Below are 16690 nucleotides of genomic sequence, written 5' to 3' on the forward strand. Positions count from 1 at the left end.
TCACTTCCTTTTTGAAAAGAGCACTATAGCCTTGCAGGAACAGATTGAAGGAGTTAAAAAGTTGTCTACTGAAGCAGATATTGTGAAGAAAGAACAGGCCTTAGAGCAGGCAGTTCAGAGATACACTGCACAGCTCAAAGAAAGAAAACACTCTCAGTACTTGCGTGATACAACTGACTTTAGAGAGGGTCGACTATTTGATTATAATACCAAACCAGTCAGGATCTTAGAGGGTGAAAAAGAACCCTCATCGTCTGAGGGCGAAACCGACCCAGAGGCGACATCTTACCCACAGTACCCAAGGCCCTCATCTAGGGCCGGGGTAATAGGGGTAGATCACGCAGGGGCAGAGGTGTTCAGAATAGGAGCAATTTTTTAGGACAAGGTCTCCCTATCTCCGTTTACCTGCTGAGGGAGCGGAAGGAGCAGTAACTATGTGCCCTAATGCCCCCTCACCGTCGAGTTCTGATGATATGCAGATCATCAACTTATCAGATAGGGAACTTACTTAGGCAGAACTCAATGTCCTCAAAAAAGGATTATCATTTGTCCCCAGCCACTCCTTTGATTTATTTGGATGGGTGAAAGATTTGAACCTTTTTACCAGAAAGCTAAAATCTACACAGACGACCTATGAGGCCCACATATATTGATTAAATCACAACCTATAACACTATGTGCATACCCAGATCACCAAAGAAAAAGGGACCATATGTAAGCAAAAAATATATACTTTATTAGAACAACACAATAAAACACATAATGGAGTCTTACAGTTGTGTTCCAAATTATTCAACCCCCAATGCTGTAAAGGGTTTTAGGGAATTTAGTGTACATTTGTAATTGTGTTCAGAATGAAATCTTACAAGGACTTTTTAAAGAACCAAATGCAACTAAAATGACATCAATTGTTTTTGTAATACAGTATTAAATGTTTTTTTTTTTGTGATTTCTTCATTGACACAATTATTCAACCCCTTAAAGACTACCACTCTTAAGAACAAAGGTTCATTCAAGTGTTTTCGATCAGGTATTGAAAACACCTGTGGATGTCAAGGAGCAGTAATCAAGCATAATAAGCACCAATTAGGCAGATTTAAAAGGACTGTGATAGTCAGCTCTTTCTAGACATTTACTGGTGTGTTTACAAACATGGTGAAGTCAAGAGAATGGTCCAGGAAGACAAGAGAAGAGGTGATTTCTCTTCACAGGAAAGGCAATGGCTATAAGAAGATTGCAAAGATGTTAAACATACCAAGAGACACCATAGGAAGCATCATTCGCAAATTCAAGGCAAAGGGCACAGTTGAAACGCTACCTGGTCGTGGCAGAAAGAGGATGCTGACTTCGACTGCTGTGCGCTACCTGAAGCGCAAAGTGGAGAAAAGTCCCTGTGTGACTGCTGAGGAACTGAAAAAAGATTTGTCAGATGTGGGTATTGAAGTTTCAGCACAGACAATAAGGCGCACACTGCGTAATGAAGGCCTCCATGCCAGAACTCCCAGGCGCACCCCCTTGCTGTCTCCAAAGAATAAGAAGAGTCAACTGCAGTATGCCAAAGTCATGTGGACAAACCACAAAAGTTTTGGGATAGTGTTCTGTGGACTGATGAAACAAAATTAGAACTGTTTGGGCCCATGGATCAACGCTATGTTTGGAGGAGGAAGAACAAGGCCTATGAAGAAAAGAACACTTTGCCTACTGTGAAGCATGGTGGGGGGTCAATCATGCTTTGGGGCTGTTTTGCTTCTACAGGTACAGGGAAGCTTCAGTGTGTGCAAGGTACCATGAATTCTCTTCAGTACCAGGAGATTTTGGATGAAAATGTGATGCAGTACGTCACAAACCTGAGGCTTGGGAGACGTTGAACCTTTCAACAGGACAATGATCCCAAGCATACCTCCAAGTCCACTAGAGCATGGTTGCAGATTAAAGGCTGGAACATTTTGAAGTGGCCATCGCAGTCACCAGACTTAAATCCGATTGAGAACCTCTGGTGGGACTTAAAGAAAGCAGTTGCAGCGCGCAAGCCTAAGAATGTGACTGAACTGGAGGCTTTTGCCCATGAAGAATGGGCGGAGATACCCGTAGATCGCTGCAAGACACTTGTGTCAAGCTATGCTTCACGTTTAAAAGCTGTTATAACTGGAAAAGGATGTTGTACTAAGTACTAAGATTGAATGTCACTTGGGGGTTGAATAAAACTGATAATGATGTGAGCACAGAAAAGACATTTGTGGTTATTTCATTATAAATGTTATGTTATATTTGTCTGACTTACAAGTGCCTCTTTGATTTAATTGTAAACAAGATGACTGAAATGATCAAAATCAATGTCAAACTGGCCAAAACACTCAATTTCAGTGGGGGTTGAATAATTTTGAAAACAACTGTACATCATTGGGTGGAGTAAAACAAGTATAAAAGAGGGAAACAGGGGGGAGGGGACCGATAAATGTGAATACATATAGGGGAAGCAACAAATGTAATTAAATAAATAAATACACAAGTGTAAATGTTGCCCCAAGTTAGTAACAGAAAATGAAGGAAATAGATACTACAGCAGATTTCCACACACAGGCAAAGAGCCTAGTAAAGTACATAGTAATAGTGCCTCAGGTAGACAAGGAACCACATATAATAGCTCATTCAATTGTAAACAAACGTATTAATGGTCACATCACCCATCCAGTGTCTCTCACTTACCCTACGCATTTCACCAAATGGCTTTGTCAGGGGATGTGAGGAGCAGTGAGATAGATGTCTTATTTATATCCAGTACATAATGCTGAATTACAGACCCCTGTGTGGCGTCTGAGACTCACGAGTCATGTGGGCACACAGCCACGCCTCCCAGCAAAAAGAATCCTGAAACCCTAGAAGTATCCAATTGGAACTTGAAGGGGAAGGCTAAAATGGGGAAGGTCAGAAAGCTAAAATGGCGAAAGTTCTTTTCAAGCCATGATAGACGGTGCGCTGAATTGGGCATTGACGTCTCTGATCTGGTGGATATGGGAAATCTGGTTGATCTGTTGCAGGAGAACGAGCGGGTCCCTGGTGAGGACCCTTTCACCACTCTCAAAAACCGTTCCCAATTGAACCCGCCGGTTGGCGATACTACCCCGATGGATGTGTTCTTAAAAGTTGTTACCGATGAACTTAAACAGCTGGAGGGTTTTAAATATGGCAAAAGTAACTTAATCAGGGATGAATTAAATGGTTTATTGACATTAGAGAAAGATTTCTCCATCATCATCAAACCGACTGACAAAGGGGGCAATATAGTTGTGCTAGGACACGAGCAATATCTCAATATGTGTCTAAATGTTTTATGTGATAGAGACTGCTATGACATACTTCCTGCCAATCCCACTGCTAAGCACTTAGAGGAATTGAGAACTATCCTGACATCCGCCTTGAGATCAAATCCCATCAGCAAGGCAGAATTTCAGGTATTATTACCTTCTCACCCTCAGATCGCCTGTTTTTATAGCCTGCCAAAGGTGCATAAAGGGCTACAACATTTAAAAGGCAGGCCTATTGTATCTGGTACAAATTGTCTCATCAGTCGCATCAGCAACTATGTTGATATCATTATGAGACCATTTGTGGTGTCTCTTCCCTCGTATGTCAGGGACTCTATGGAAATTGTAAACAAGCTGGACGGCCTCCATGTCGAGGAGCATACCATTCTTGCCAGCCTTGACATAGAGGCCCTCTACAACTCCATCCCCCATAAGGAGGGTCTGGATGTCATCCAATTCTTCCTTTGGGAGCGAGGGAATGAGTTCTTATGTCATAACCAGTTCATCACCAGTCTTGTGGATTTCATACTCCACCACAATGTGTTCCTCTTCAATGCTCGTTTTTACCACCAGCTCAGGGGCATGGCCTCCTACATTGGGGTAGTTGCCACCCTTTTCCTATAAAAAAAAGACATACCGAAGGGGCAGTTCCTGCGGGTTCGCTGCAACTGTTCTGCTTTTTTGAATTTTCAGACTAAGACTAATGAACTTCAGTCCCGCTTCCTGCGTACCCCCCAAAAAATTGTGTCCTCGGCCTATCAACACGCCACATCATGCACACGCGAGTCGCTCCTGGTCCCTAAACCGAAGAATGAGGGTGAGGATCAAATCTGTTTGATTGCAACATTTGACGCCGCTAATGGTCCCATATTAGACATCCTACGTAAACACTGGGGTATCCTTCAGATGGACAAGTATATCGGACATTTGTTGGGCAGTGCGCCAGAAGTCACCTTCTGTAGGGGCCGTAACCTAAAAGACTGACTCGTTTACAGTTTTTTTCAACCCACACGCCCCAGTACATGGCTGGTGAATTCCACCATGGGCACTTTTCGTTGCAGTGGTTGCATAGCATGTGACTCCATCAAGACGGGACAGGTTTTTTACCAGTACCTCTACATCAAAATCCTACACGATTAGATCTTTTATTAATTGTAGGACTTCAGGTATGGTATACCTAGCAACGTGTGTCTGCGGATTACAATGAATTTCTCTCGTGGATATACGAGCACCTTAATGACATCAGGAAACAGACAGACACCCACGTGGCACGTCACATCTATACACAGCATTCAGGGAATGTCTGTGCAATCCAGTTTCAGGGGGTTGAGGTAACATGACCCTCGCCTAGAGGGGCAACATGGATCGTTGGATTCTTCAAAAGGAAGCTCAGTGGACCTTCCGCCTTAATACGATCCGACCACATGAATTAAACAAACATACTTCCTTTGCCTGTTTTATTAATTAATTTTGAGTTGGTGGTTCCAGGTAGCAGAACACCTGGCACCATCCCCTCCCGCCTAGACTGAGGTTTTTTTTTTGTGGGCACTAATATCCCCCAATTTGATGCTATTCTTTAGATGTGCCATCTAAAATATGAGTTATTAATCCAGTCTATATATGTTTAATGGGGGTGGCTACGTGTGCATATAGAATGGAAGAGATTTATGACTTTGACTCATATACCCACCCTCCAATATTCACACTGTATGTAATTTTTCTCCCCCAAACAAATCCTCCTTTTTGCTTTTTCTCACCTCATCCCCTTTGTCCCTGAAGCACACCTTCTATTATGCCTGCGCTGACATTTAATCATTCAGGGGCACAGTGTTCATCCTACACGGCAGCGCGATGACGGCAGGCTATGCTCCTGCCTCCCAGCATCGGGATTGGCCATGTTCCACTGGATCCCCTCCCCTTGTGGGTGGTCTTCTCTCTTCATAACTCGGCGCTTTGAGCAGCCAGAGTTCAGGGTGATTTAGACTCATTGATACTGGCTACATTGTTGAGGCTTTACTTTGCTTTATCAGCCTCATAGTAGCCCTGTGGGCTGTTAATAGGTGCTTATGCTAATTAGTTTTGCCCCAATTCTTGTACCCAGTAGCACATTTGTTTTCACCCTATCTGGTGGTGCCCTGCTATCTAGGCTGTGACCTCTGAATATAGGGGTTGTATTTACACCCCTCAGTTGTTTCACTCGTTTCTAGCCATTTGGATAGCAGGGACACACCAGTTTTTGTTTGTACCCTCGGGGGGGGGGGGGGGGCAGTAAATTGAGACATGATTCATTACACCTGTGCTCTCAGGTGTCTACCCAAGATTTATTTGGTTATAATCCTCTGGGCAGACCACCTCCCTGCCAGGGGTTACACTCTTTCCCTACATAATTGTTGTCTGTAGATTAGTAACCCTCTCCCCAAATATTGTTTTTAGATTATCATAATAAAGTTATGGTTTTATAGTGTTTCCCTACATCAGTGATGAATAAAAGGTTAAGAAACAAGAAAAGAAAAAAGATGCGGATAAAGAGAAATATAAAGAAAGCAATAAATGACAAAAAGATAGCATTTAAATCACAAAAACAGGAGGGTAGCATGGCAGCATTTAAAAACTATAAGGAAAAAAAAATCGAATATGTAAAAGACAAATAAAAGCAGCCAAACTAGAGACCGAGAGATTAATTGCCACTACAGTTGTGTTCAAAATTATTCAACCCCCACTGAAATTGAGTGTTTTGGCCAGTTTGACATTGATTTTGATCATTTCAGTCATCTTATTCACAATTAAATCAAAGAGGCACTTGTAAGTCAGACAAATATAATATAACATTTATAATGAAATAACCACAAATGTCTTTTCTGTGCTCACATCATTATCAGTTTTATTCAACCCCCAAGTGACATTCAATCTTAGTACTTAGTACAACATCCTTTTCCAGTTATAACAGCTTTTAAACGTGAAGCATAGCTTGACACAAGTGTCTTGCAGCGATCTACTGGTATCTTCGCCCATTCTTCAAGGGCAAAAGCCTCCAGTTCAGTCACATTCTTAGGCTTGCGCGCTGCAACTGCTTTCTTTAAGTCCCACCAGAGGTTCTCAATCGGATTTAAGTCTGGTGACTGCGATGGCCACTTCAAAATGTTCCAGCCTTTTAATCTGCAACCATGCTCTAGTGGACTTGGAGGTATGCTTGGGATCATTGTCCTGTTGAAAGGTCCAACGTCTCCCAAGCCTCAGGTTTGTGACGGACTGCATCACATTTTCATCCAATATCTCCTGGTACTGAAGAGAATTCATGGTACCTTGCACACGCTGAAGCTTCCCTGTACCTGTAGAAGCAAAACAGCCCCAAAGCATGATTGACCCCCCACCATGCTTCACAGTAGGCAAGGTGTTCTTTTCTTCATAGGCCTTGTTCTTCCTCCTCCAAACATAGCGCTGATCCATGGGCCCAAACAGTTCTAATTTTGTTTCATCAGTCCACAGAACACTATCCCAAAACTTTTGTGGTTTGTCCACATGACTTTTGGTATACTGCAGTCGACTCTTCTTATTCTTTGGAGACAGCAAGGGGGTGCGCCTGGGAGTTCTGGCATGGAGGCCTTCATTACACAGTGTGCACCTTATTGTCTGAGCTGAAACTTCAGTACCCACATCTAACAAATCTTTTTTCAGTCCTCAGACTTTTCTCCACTTTGCGCTTCAGGTAGCGCACAGCAGTCGAAGTCAGCATCTTCTTTCTGCCACGACAAAGTAGCGTTTCAACAGTGCTCTTTGCCTTGAATTTGCGAATGATGCTTCCTATGGTGTCTCTTGGTATGTTTAACATCTTTGCAATCTTCTTATAGCCATTGCCTTTCCTGTGAAGAGAAATCACCTCTTCTCTTGTCTTCCTGGACCATTCTCTTGACTTCACCATGTTTGTAAACACACCAGTAAATGTCTAGAAAGAGCTGACTATCACAGTCCTTTTAAATCTGCCTAATTGGTGCTTATTATGCTTGATTGCTGCTCCTTGACATCCACAGGTGTTTTCAATACCTGATCGAAAACACTTGAATGAACCTCTGTTCTTAACCTCTTAAGGACATAGGGCGTACAGGTACGCCCTTGTGCCCTGGTACTTAAGGACACAGGGCGTACATGTACGCCCTGTGTATTTTCGATCACTGCCGTGCGGCTGGCAGTGATCGGAACCCGGTGCCTGCTCAAATCATTGAGCAGGCACCTAGGCTAAATGCGCGGGGGGGTCCCGTGACCCCCCCATGTCGGCGATCGCGGCAAACCGCAGGTCAATTCAGACCTGCGGTTTGCTGCGATTTCTGCAGTTTCTGGTCCCCGCGGTCCCTGACCGCGGGGATCAGAAACTTTATAAGCCTAAAAAAACGTTTTATTCACCCCCCCCCTGCACCCCCGAATGAATTTATGGTGGCGGGAGGTGCAGGGGGAGGGTTGCGGGCGGTGTGGGCGGTGCGGGAGGCGGGCGGTGCAGCAGGCGGGATCGCGATCCCCCGCCCGCCTCCCCTGGTATAATCATTGGTTTCTAGTGGGTATACCAGGGTGCCAGCACATTGCTGGCACCCTGGTATAAACGGCTGACATCTGCGATGCGATGTCAGCCGTTTAACCCTTTCCATACAGCGGTCCGTATGGACCGCTGTATGGAAAAGGTTAACAGCGCAGGGAGCTCCCTCTCCCATCGGGGGGCTGCTGTGCATTTGCAGCCCCCCGATGGGGAGGGAGAGAGCCCCCAGACAGCCCCCCGACAGATCCACTCCTTACCCTTCCCCGTCTGCGAAGTTCTGACCAGAACTGAGCAGATGGGGAAGGTTCCCATGGCAACAGGACGCCTCTCAGGCATCCTGCTGTCCATGGTGCTGAACAGATCTGTGCTGAAGGCATAGATCTGTTCAGTGTAAGTAAAATACAGTGCAGTACAATATATATTGTTCTGTACTGTATTATACAGACATCAGACCCACTGGATCTTCGAGAACCAAGTGGGTCTGGGTCAAAAAAAAGTGAATAAAAGTGAAAAAAAAGTAAAAATCAAAAAACACATTTATCACTGATAAAAAATGAAAAAAATAAAATTCCCTACACATGTTTGGTATCGCCCCGTCCGTAACAACCTGATCTATAAAACGGTCATGTTACTTTACCCGAACGGTGAACGCCATAAAAATAAAAAATAAACAACTATGATGAAATTGAAATTTTGCCCACCTTACTTCCCAAAAAAGGTAATAAAAGTGATCAAAAAAGTTGCATGTACGCCAAAATTGTAACAATCAAACCGTCATCTCATCCCGCAAAAATCATACCCTACCCAAGATAATCGCCCAAAAACTGAAAAAACTATGGCTCTTAGACTATGGAAACACTAAAGCATGATTTTTTTTGTTTCAAAAATGAAATCATTGTGTAAAACTTACATAAATAAAAAAAAAGTATACATATTAGGTATCGCCGCGTCCGTATCGCCCGGCTCTATAAAAATATCACATGATCTAACCCCTCAGATGACCACCGTAAAAAAATAAAAATAAAAACGGTGTAAAAAAAGCCATTTTTTGTCATCTTGTGTCACAAAAAGTGTAATAGCAAGCAATCAAAAAGTCATATGCACCCCAAAATAGATGCCAATCAAACCGTCATCTCATCCCGCAAAAAATGAGACCCTACTTAAGATAATCGCCCAAAAACTGAAAAAACTATGGCTCTTAGACTATGGAGACACTAAAACATTTTTTTGGTTTTAAAAATGAAATCATTGTGTAAAACTTACATAAATAAAAAAAATTGTATACATATTAGGTATCTCCGCGTCCGTGACAACCTGCTCTATAAAATTACCACATGATCTAACCTGTCAGATGAATGTTGTAAATAACAAAAAAAAAAAACGGTGCCAAAAAAGCTATTTCTTGTTACCTTGCCGCACAAAAAGTGTAATATAGAGCAACCAAAAATCATATGTACCCTAAACTAGTACCAACAAAACTGCCACCCTATCCCGTAGTTTCTAAAATGGGGTCACTTTTTTGGAGTTTCTACTCTAGGGGTGCATCAGGGGGGCTTCAAATGGGACATGGTGTAAAAAAAAACTGTCCAGCAAAACCTGCCTTCCAAAAACCGTATGGCATTCCTTTCCTTCTGCGCCCTGCCGTGTGCCCGTACAGTAGTTTACGGCCACATCTGGGGTGTTTCTGTAAACTACAGAATTAGGGCCATAAATAATGAGTTTTGTTTGGCTGTTAACCCTTGCTTTGTAACTGGAAAAAAAATATTAAAATGGAAAATCTGCCAAAAAAGTGAAATTTTGAAATTGTATCTCTATTTTCCATTAAATCTTGTGCAACACCTAAAGGGTTAACAAAGTTTGTAAAATCAGTTTTGAATACCTTGAGGGGTGTAGTTTCTTAGATGGGGTCACTTTTATGGAGTTTATAATCTAGGGGTGCATCACGGGGGCTTCAAATGGGACATGGTGCCAAAAAAACAGTCCAGCAAAATCAGCCCTCCAAAAACCAAACGGCGCACCTTTCACTCTACGCCCCGCTGTGTGCCCGTATAGTAGTTTACGGCCACATATGGGGTGTTTCTGTAAACAGCAGAGTCAGGGCAATAAAGATACAGTCTTGTTTGGCTGTTAACCCTTGCTTTGTTAGTGGAAAAAATGGGTTAAAATGGAAAATTAGGCAAAAAAATGAAATTCTCAAATTTCATCGCCATTTGCCAATAACTCTTGTGCAACACCTAAAGGGTTAACAACGTATGCAAAATCAGTTTTGAATACCTTGAGGGGTGTAGTTTCTTAGATGGGGTCATTTTTGGGTGGTTTCTATAATGTAAGCCTCGCAAAGTGACTTGAGACCTGAACTGGTCCCTAAAAATTGAGTTTTTGTAAATTTCTGAAAAATTTCAAGATTTGCTTCTAAACTTCTAAGCCTTGTAACATCCCCAAAAAATAAAATATCATTTCCAAAACAATTCAAACATGAAGTAGACATATGGGGAATGTAAAGTCATCACAATTTTTGGGGGTATTACTATGTATTACAGAAGTAGAGAAACTGAAACTTTGAAATTTGCAAATTTTAAAATTTTTTGTTAAATTAGGTATTTTTTGGTGCAAAAAAAATTATTTTTTTGACTCCATTTTACCAGTGTCATGAAGTACAATATGTGATGAAAAAACAATCTCAGAACGGCCTGGATAAGTCAAAGCGTTTTAAAGTTATCAGCACTTAAAGGGACTCTGGTCAGATTTTCAAAAAATGGCCTGGTCCTAAGGTGTAAAAAGGCTGTGTCCTTGAGGGGTTAAGAGTGGTAGTCTTTAAGGGGTTGAATAATTGTGTCAATGAAGAAATCACAAAAAAAAACATTTAATACTGTATTACAAAAACAATTGATGTCATTTTAGTTGCATTTGGTTCTTTAAAAAGTCCTTGTAAGATTTAATTCTGAACACAATTACAAATGTACACTAAATTCCCTAAAACCCTTTACAGCATTGGGGGTTGAATAGTTTGGAACACAACTGTAACCCTAAAATGTTCTTCAATTATATAAATGGTAAAAAGTATAAATTTGAAGGTGTTGGTACTTGTAAAAAGGTACCTGGAATCATCGTGGATGGAAGGTATGTGTCAGTGAGGCTCCTGGCCTCTGTATTTTTTGTGTCAGTAGCAGCTATTGCTAATTGACACCGTGTGATTTAGCCTCGCTGTCATAGCTGATCCGGAACTAGAGTTGAGCGGACACCTGGATGTTCCGATTCGACGGGTTCGGCCGAACTTCACCAAAAAGTTGACCCGAACTTGACCCCGAACCCGAACCACATTGAAGTCAATGAGGACCCGAACTTTGGAGCACTAAAATGGTTATAACAAAGTGCAGCCAATAAACATGCAGGTAAGTACTGCTATTCACCTTAATGCCGTAGCCATGTTGGCTGCTGGCATTACAGTGATTGGCTGTCCGGAACACGTCATTGGGTGCTATATAGCACCCGATGACACGTGTTCGGCTCAGGGAGAGCTGGAGAGCAGAAGGGAGAGATAGTGTAGGGATTGATATAGTAATATTTTAGTTTTTATACTTGTTATAGACCCAAAAGTTCTTTTATGGTCTATTGTGTGTGGCAGCAATATATATTTTAAGCGCATCCTACATTAAATTGCTAAAACTTGTTTGAGACCCATAAGTCCTTTTAAGGACTATTGTTTTTGGCAGCAATATACGTATATTTATAGTGCAACCTGCACTAAATTGTTAAAACTTGTTAGAGACCCAAAAGCCCTTTTAAGGACTATGGTTGTATCTGGCAGCAATATATATTTTTAGTGCAACCTGCTCTAAATAGCTTGCAATTGTTTGGCCACTGCAGACAGCGACATTATCTGCGCTACATCTCCTGTGTGCACAGCCTAAAAATATCTGTGACATCCAGTGTACTTTTTCCGTAGACGGTGTCCGCTGCAGACAGTTACATTACCTGCGCTACATCTCCTGTATAACGTTTGTGTATCCAAAATATCATTGACATTCAGTAAAAAAAATTTGCTGCTGGTGGCAGCGACATTACCTGCGCTACATCTCCAGTATAATGTTAGCGTATCCGAAATATCAGTGACATTCAGTGTAATTTTTTTCGCCGCTGGTGACAGCAACATTATCTGCGCTATATCTCCTGTGTAACATGAGTGCAGCCTAAAAATATCTGATATACAGTGTTCTGTAGACGGTGTCCGCTGCGGACAGTGACATTACCTGCGCTACATCTCCTGTATAACGTTTGCCCATCCAAAATATCAGTGACATTAATTCAGTGTAATTTTTTATTAGCCGCTGGTGACAGCGACATTACTTGCGCTATACATCCTATATAACATTTGTGCATCGCAAATATCAGTGACATTCATTCAGTGAAAAAAAATTTTAGGCAGTCGTGACAGCGACATTACTTGCACTTTACCTCCTTTAGAACGTTTTTGCATCCAAAATATCAGTGACATTCATTCAGTGTAATTTTTTATTAGGCGCTGGTGACAATGACATTACTTGTGCTATACTTCCTGTTTAACGTGTGAGCATCCTAAATATCAGTGATATTAATTCAGTGTAATTTTTTATTTGGCGGTTGTGACAGTGACATTACTTGCGCTATACCTCCTGCTTAACATGTGCACATCCTAAATATCAGTGACATTCATTCAGTGTAATTTTTTATAAGGCGGTAGTGACAGCGACATTACTTGTGCTTTATCTCCTGTTTAACGTGTGCAAATCCTAAAAATATCACTTACCATTCAGTCTCCAATCATTTTGAACTGGTCCATAATCAAGACCCCAGGGGGTTAAAATTTGCAGCGATAGAAAAAGTGAAGAAAGATTGGAGGGGAGGCAACCATATTAGCAAAATGTTGCGTTTAGAATCGAGACGTATCTTCGAGTATGATTCTATTATGCCTAGGGGGCTCAATGCAGAATTCAAACTCTTTGGTTTTCTGTGATCCTTTTGGGTGGGTGCCACTCACCAATGAGAACCCGCCTGTTATTTATACCGGGCGGGTTTTCCGTTGGTGGCGGGTTCCCACCCCTTTATAACCTTCTTGAAAGTGATTCATCTACCTAGAACTATTCCTTTTAATTTTAAAGAAATAAAGAACCAGCATTACTAAAATAAGGACCTTTGATTTAATATTGGATATTTTCTTCAGAGAGGATTCACAATAATTTATTTTTGAATCTTTTTTTTCGAATATATATCTTTTTCAATATATTATTTTCGAGATATATTGATTTAAAAACTATTTTACTTTCTAAACTTTTTTTCGAATCTTTTTTTTAAATCTTTTTCTAATTACAATTAGTTTAGATGAATTAGAATATTTTTTAATAAAAAATTATTTTTTTTAAATCTTTTTATAATTTTTTTTTATTAACTGGATTTTTTATGTCATTTTTTTTATTAATGAATTATATATTTCTATAAAAGAATCACAGAAAATCATATAATGTTGGAACATAATAGGAAACCACATGAAAATCGCATATAAATGAAATGTATGTTCCTGTTTCGTTTTTTTCTTATCCATATTAGTATTATATTATATTCTATTCCTTGCTTTATTGTTATTTATCGATTTTTGACTTTATTTAAGCATTCAACTATTATATGGTATAATTTTAATCAAACTCTATGTTCTGTACAAATTGAACCAATCCAGATTTACTTTTTCCAAAGAACTCTAGATGTTTAACACATTAGGTGAATTATATTCAGATGTGGTAAGCTGATGCATGTACCCTATATAAATCAGTTTGGAATATACAGCCCCCACTCACTGATGAAGGGACTATGGGTCCCAAAACGCGTTTGAGAAAGCTGGGGGCTCATCATTTGCTTGCAAGCAATACGAAGATTCATACGACCCGACTGTTGCCACTTTGGACCTCTGCAAAACTCATCACGTGTAAGAGGGAATCTAAGTGAGGTCACCGCTGACGTCTCAGAAGTGTGCTGTAACATACAGAGCCCATGAGCGCTGCCCCACTCCATGTGGAACACCGAAAAGCCTATACATAGACAGATATAACAGACACCACTTACGGGACTGCGAGGGGAACTTCAGGAAAGGTAAGTGCCGGGATAGTACCGGAGAACACGTTGGACGCCACGTTGAGGTACACCGGCCTGAAACCTATTTTACACCCACTTACAGGTCCTTAAAATCATCGTCTCTGTCTACTACTGTGTTATTACTGATAAGCATTGCTACCAACACCTGCTATTTGGCCAGTATTACTGCCTCACTTACCGCTATTTGTTGAGGATTTTTTGGGCTGCACATTATACTAATTATACATCAACCTTATTGCTCTACAATTGCTATACCGTTTCAGGACATTAACTCTTAAATCAATCCCACGTCGATATATCCTTTTAACCACCTCAGCCCCCAGTGCTTAAACACCCTGAAAGACCAGGCCACTTTTTACACTTCTGACCTACACTACTTTCACCGTTTATTGCTCGGTCATGCAACTTACCACCCAAATGAATTTTACCTCCTTTTCTTCTCACTAATAGAGCTTTCATTTGGTGGTATTTCATTGCTGCTGACATTTTTACTTTTTTTGTTATTAATCGAAATTTAACGATTTTTTTGCAAAAAAATGACATTTTTCACTTTCAGTTGTAAAATTTTGCAAAAAAAACGAGATCCATATAGAAATTTTGCTCTAAATTTATTGTTCTACGTGTCTTTGATAAAAAAAAAAATGTTTGGGTAAAAAAAAAAATGGTTTGGGTAAAAGTTATAGCGTTTACAAACTATGGTACAAAAATGTGAATTTCCGCTTTTTGAAGCAGCTCTGACTTTCTGAGCACCTGTCATGTTTCCTGAGGTTCTACAATGCCCAGACAGTACAAACACCCCACAAATGACCCCATTTCGGAAAGTACACACCCTAAGGTATTCGCTGATGGGCATAGTGAGTTCATAGAACTTTTTATTTTTTGTCACAAGTTAGCGGAAAATGATGATTTTTTTTTTTTTCTTACAAAGTCTCATATTCCACTAACTTGTGACAAAAAATAAAAAGTTCTATGAACTCACTATGCCCATCAGCGAATACCTTGGGGTCTCTTCTTTCCAAAATGGGGTCACTTATGGGGTAGTTATACTGCCCTGGCATTCTAGGGGCCCAAATGTGTGGTAAGGAGTTTGAAATCAAATTCTGTAAAAAATGACCTGTGAAATCCGAAAGGTGCTCTTTGGAATATGGGCCCCTTTGCCCACCTAGGCTGCAAAAAAGTGTCACACATCTGGTATCTCTGTATTCAGGAGAAGTTGAGGAATGTGTTTTGGGGTGTCTTTTTACATATACCCATGCTGGGTGAGATAAATATCTTGGTCAAATGCCAACTTTGTATAAAAAAATGGGAAAAGTTGTCTTTTGCCAAGATATTTCTCTCACCCAGCATGGGTATATGTAAAATGACACCCCAAAACACATTCCCCAACTTCTCCTGAGTACGGAGATACCAGATGTGTGACACTTTTTTGCAGCCTAGGTGGGCAAAGGGGCCCATATTCCAAAGAGCACCTTTCGGATTTCACAGGTCATTTTTTACAGAATTTGATTTCAAACTCCTTACCACACATTTGGGCCCCTAGAATGCCAGGGCAGTATAACTACCCCACAAGTGACCCCATTTTGGAAAGAAGAGACCCCAAGGTATTCGCTGATGGGCATAGTGAGTTCATGGAAGTTTTTATTTTTTGTCACAAGTTAGTGGAATATGAGACTTTGTATGAAAAAAAAAAAAAAAAAAATCTGCATTTTCCACTAACTTGTGACAAAAAATAAAAAATTCTAGGAACTCGCCATGCCCCTCACGGAATACCTTGGGGTGTCTTCTTTCCAAAATGGGGTCACTTGTGGGGTAGTTATACTGCCCTGGCATTTTCCAGGGGCCCTAATGTGTGGTAAGTAGGTAAATGACCTGTGAAATCCTAAAGGTGCTCTTTGGAATATGGGCCCCTTTGCCCACCTAGGCTGCAAAAAAGTGTCACACATGTGGTATCGCCGTATTCAGGAGAAGTTGGGGAATGTGTTTTGGGGTGTCATTTTACATATACCCTTGCTGGGTGAGAGAAATATCTTGGCAAAAGACAACTTTTCCCATTTTTTTATACAAAGTTGGCATTTGACCAAGATATTTATCTCACCCAGCATGGGTATATGTAAAATGACACCCCAAAACACATTCCCCAACTTCTCCTGAGTACGGCGATACCAGATGTGTGACACTTTTTTGCAGCCTAGATGCGCAAAGGTGCCCAAATTCCTTTTAGGAGGGCATTTTTAGACATTATAAATTATAAATACCCCACATGTGACCCCATTTTGGAAAGAAGACACCCCAAGGTATTCAATGAGGGGCATGGCGAGTTCATAGAAATTTTTCTTTTTTGGCACAAGTTAGCGGAAATTGATATTTTTAATTTTTTTTCTCACAAAGTCTCCCGTTCCGCTAACTTGGGACAAAAATTTCAATCTTTCATGGACTCAATATGCCCCTCACGGAATACCTGGGGGTGTCTTCTTTCCGAAATGGGGTCACATGTGGGGTATTTATACTGCCCTGGCATTCTAGGGGCCCTAAAGCGTGAGAAGAAGTCTGGAATATAAATGTCTAAAAAAATTTACGCATTTGGATTCCGTGAGGGGTATGGTGAGTTCATGTGAGATTTTATTTTTTGACACAAGTTAGTGGAATATGAGACTTTGTAAGAAAAAAAAAATAAATTCCGCTAACTTGGGCCAAAAAAATGTCTGAATGGAGCCTTACAGGGGGGTGATCAATGACA

The sequence above is a fragment of the Bufo bufo genome, chromosome 5, assembly GCF_905171765.1.
Source record: "Bufo bufo chromosome 5, aBufBuf1.1, whole genome shotgun sequence".
Classification (NCBI taxonomy): Eukaryota; Metazoa; Chordata; class Amphibia; order Anura; family Bufonidae; genus Bufo; species Bufo bufo.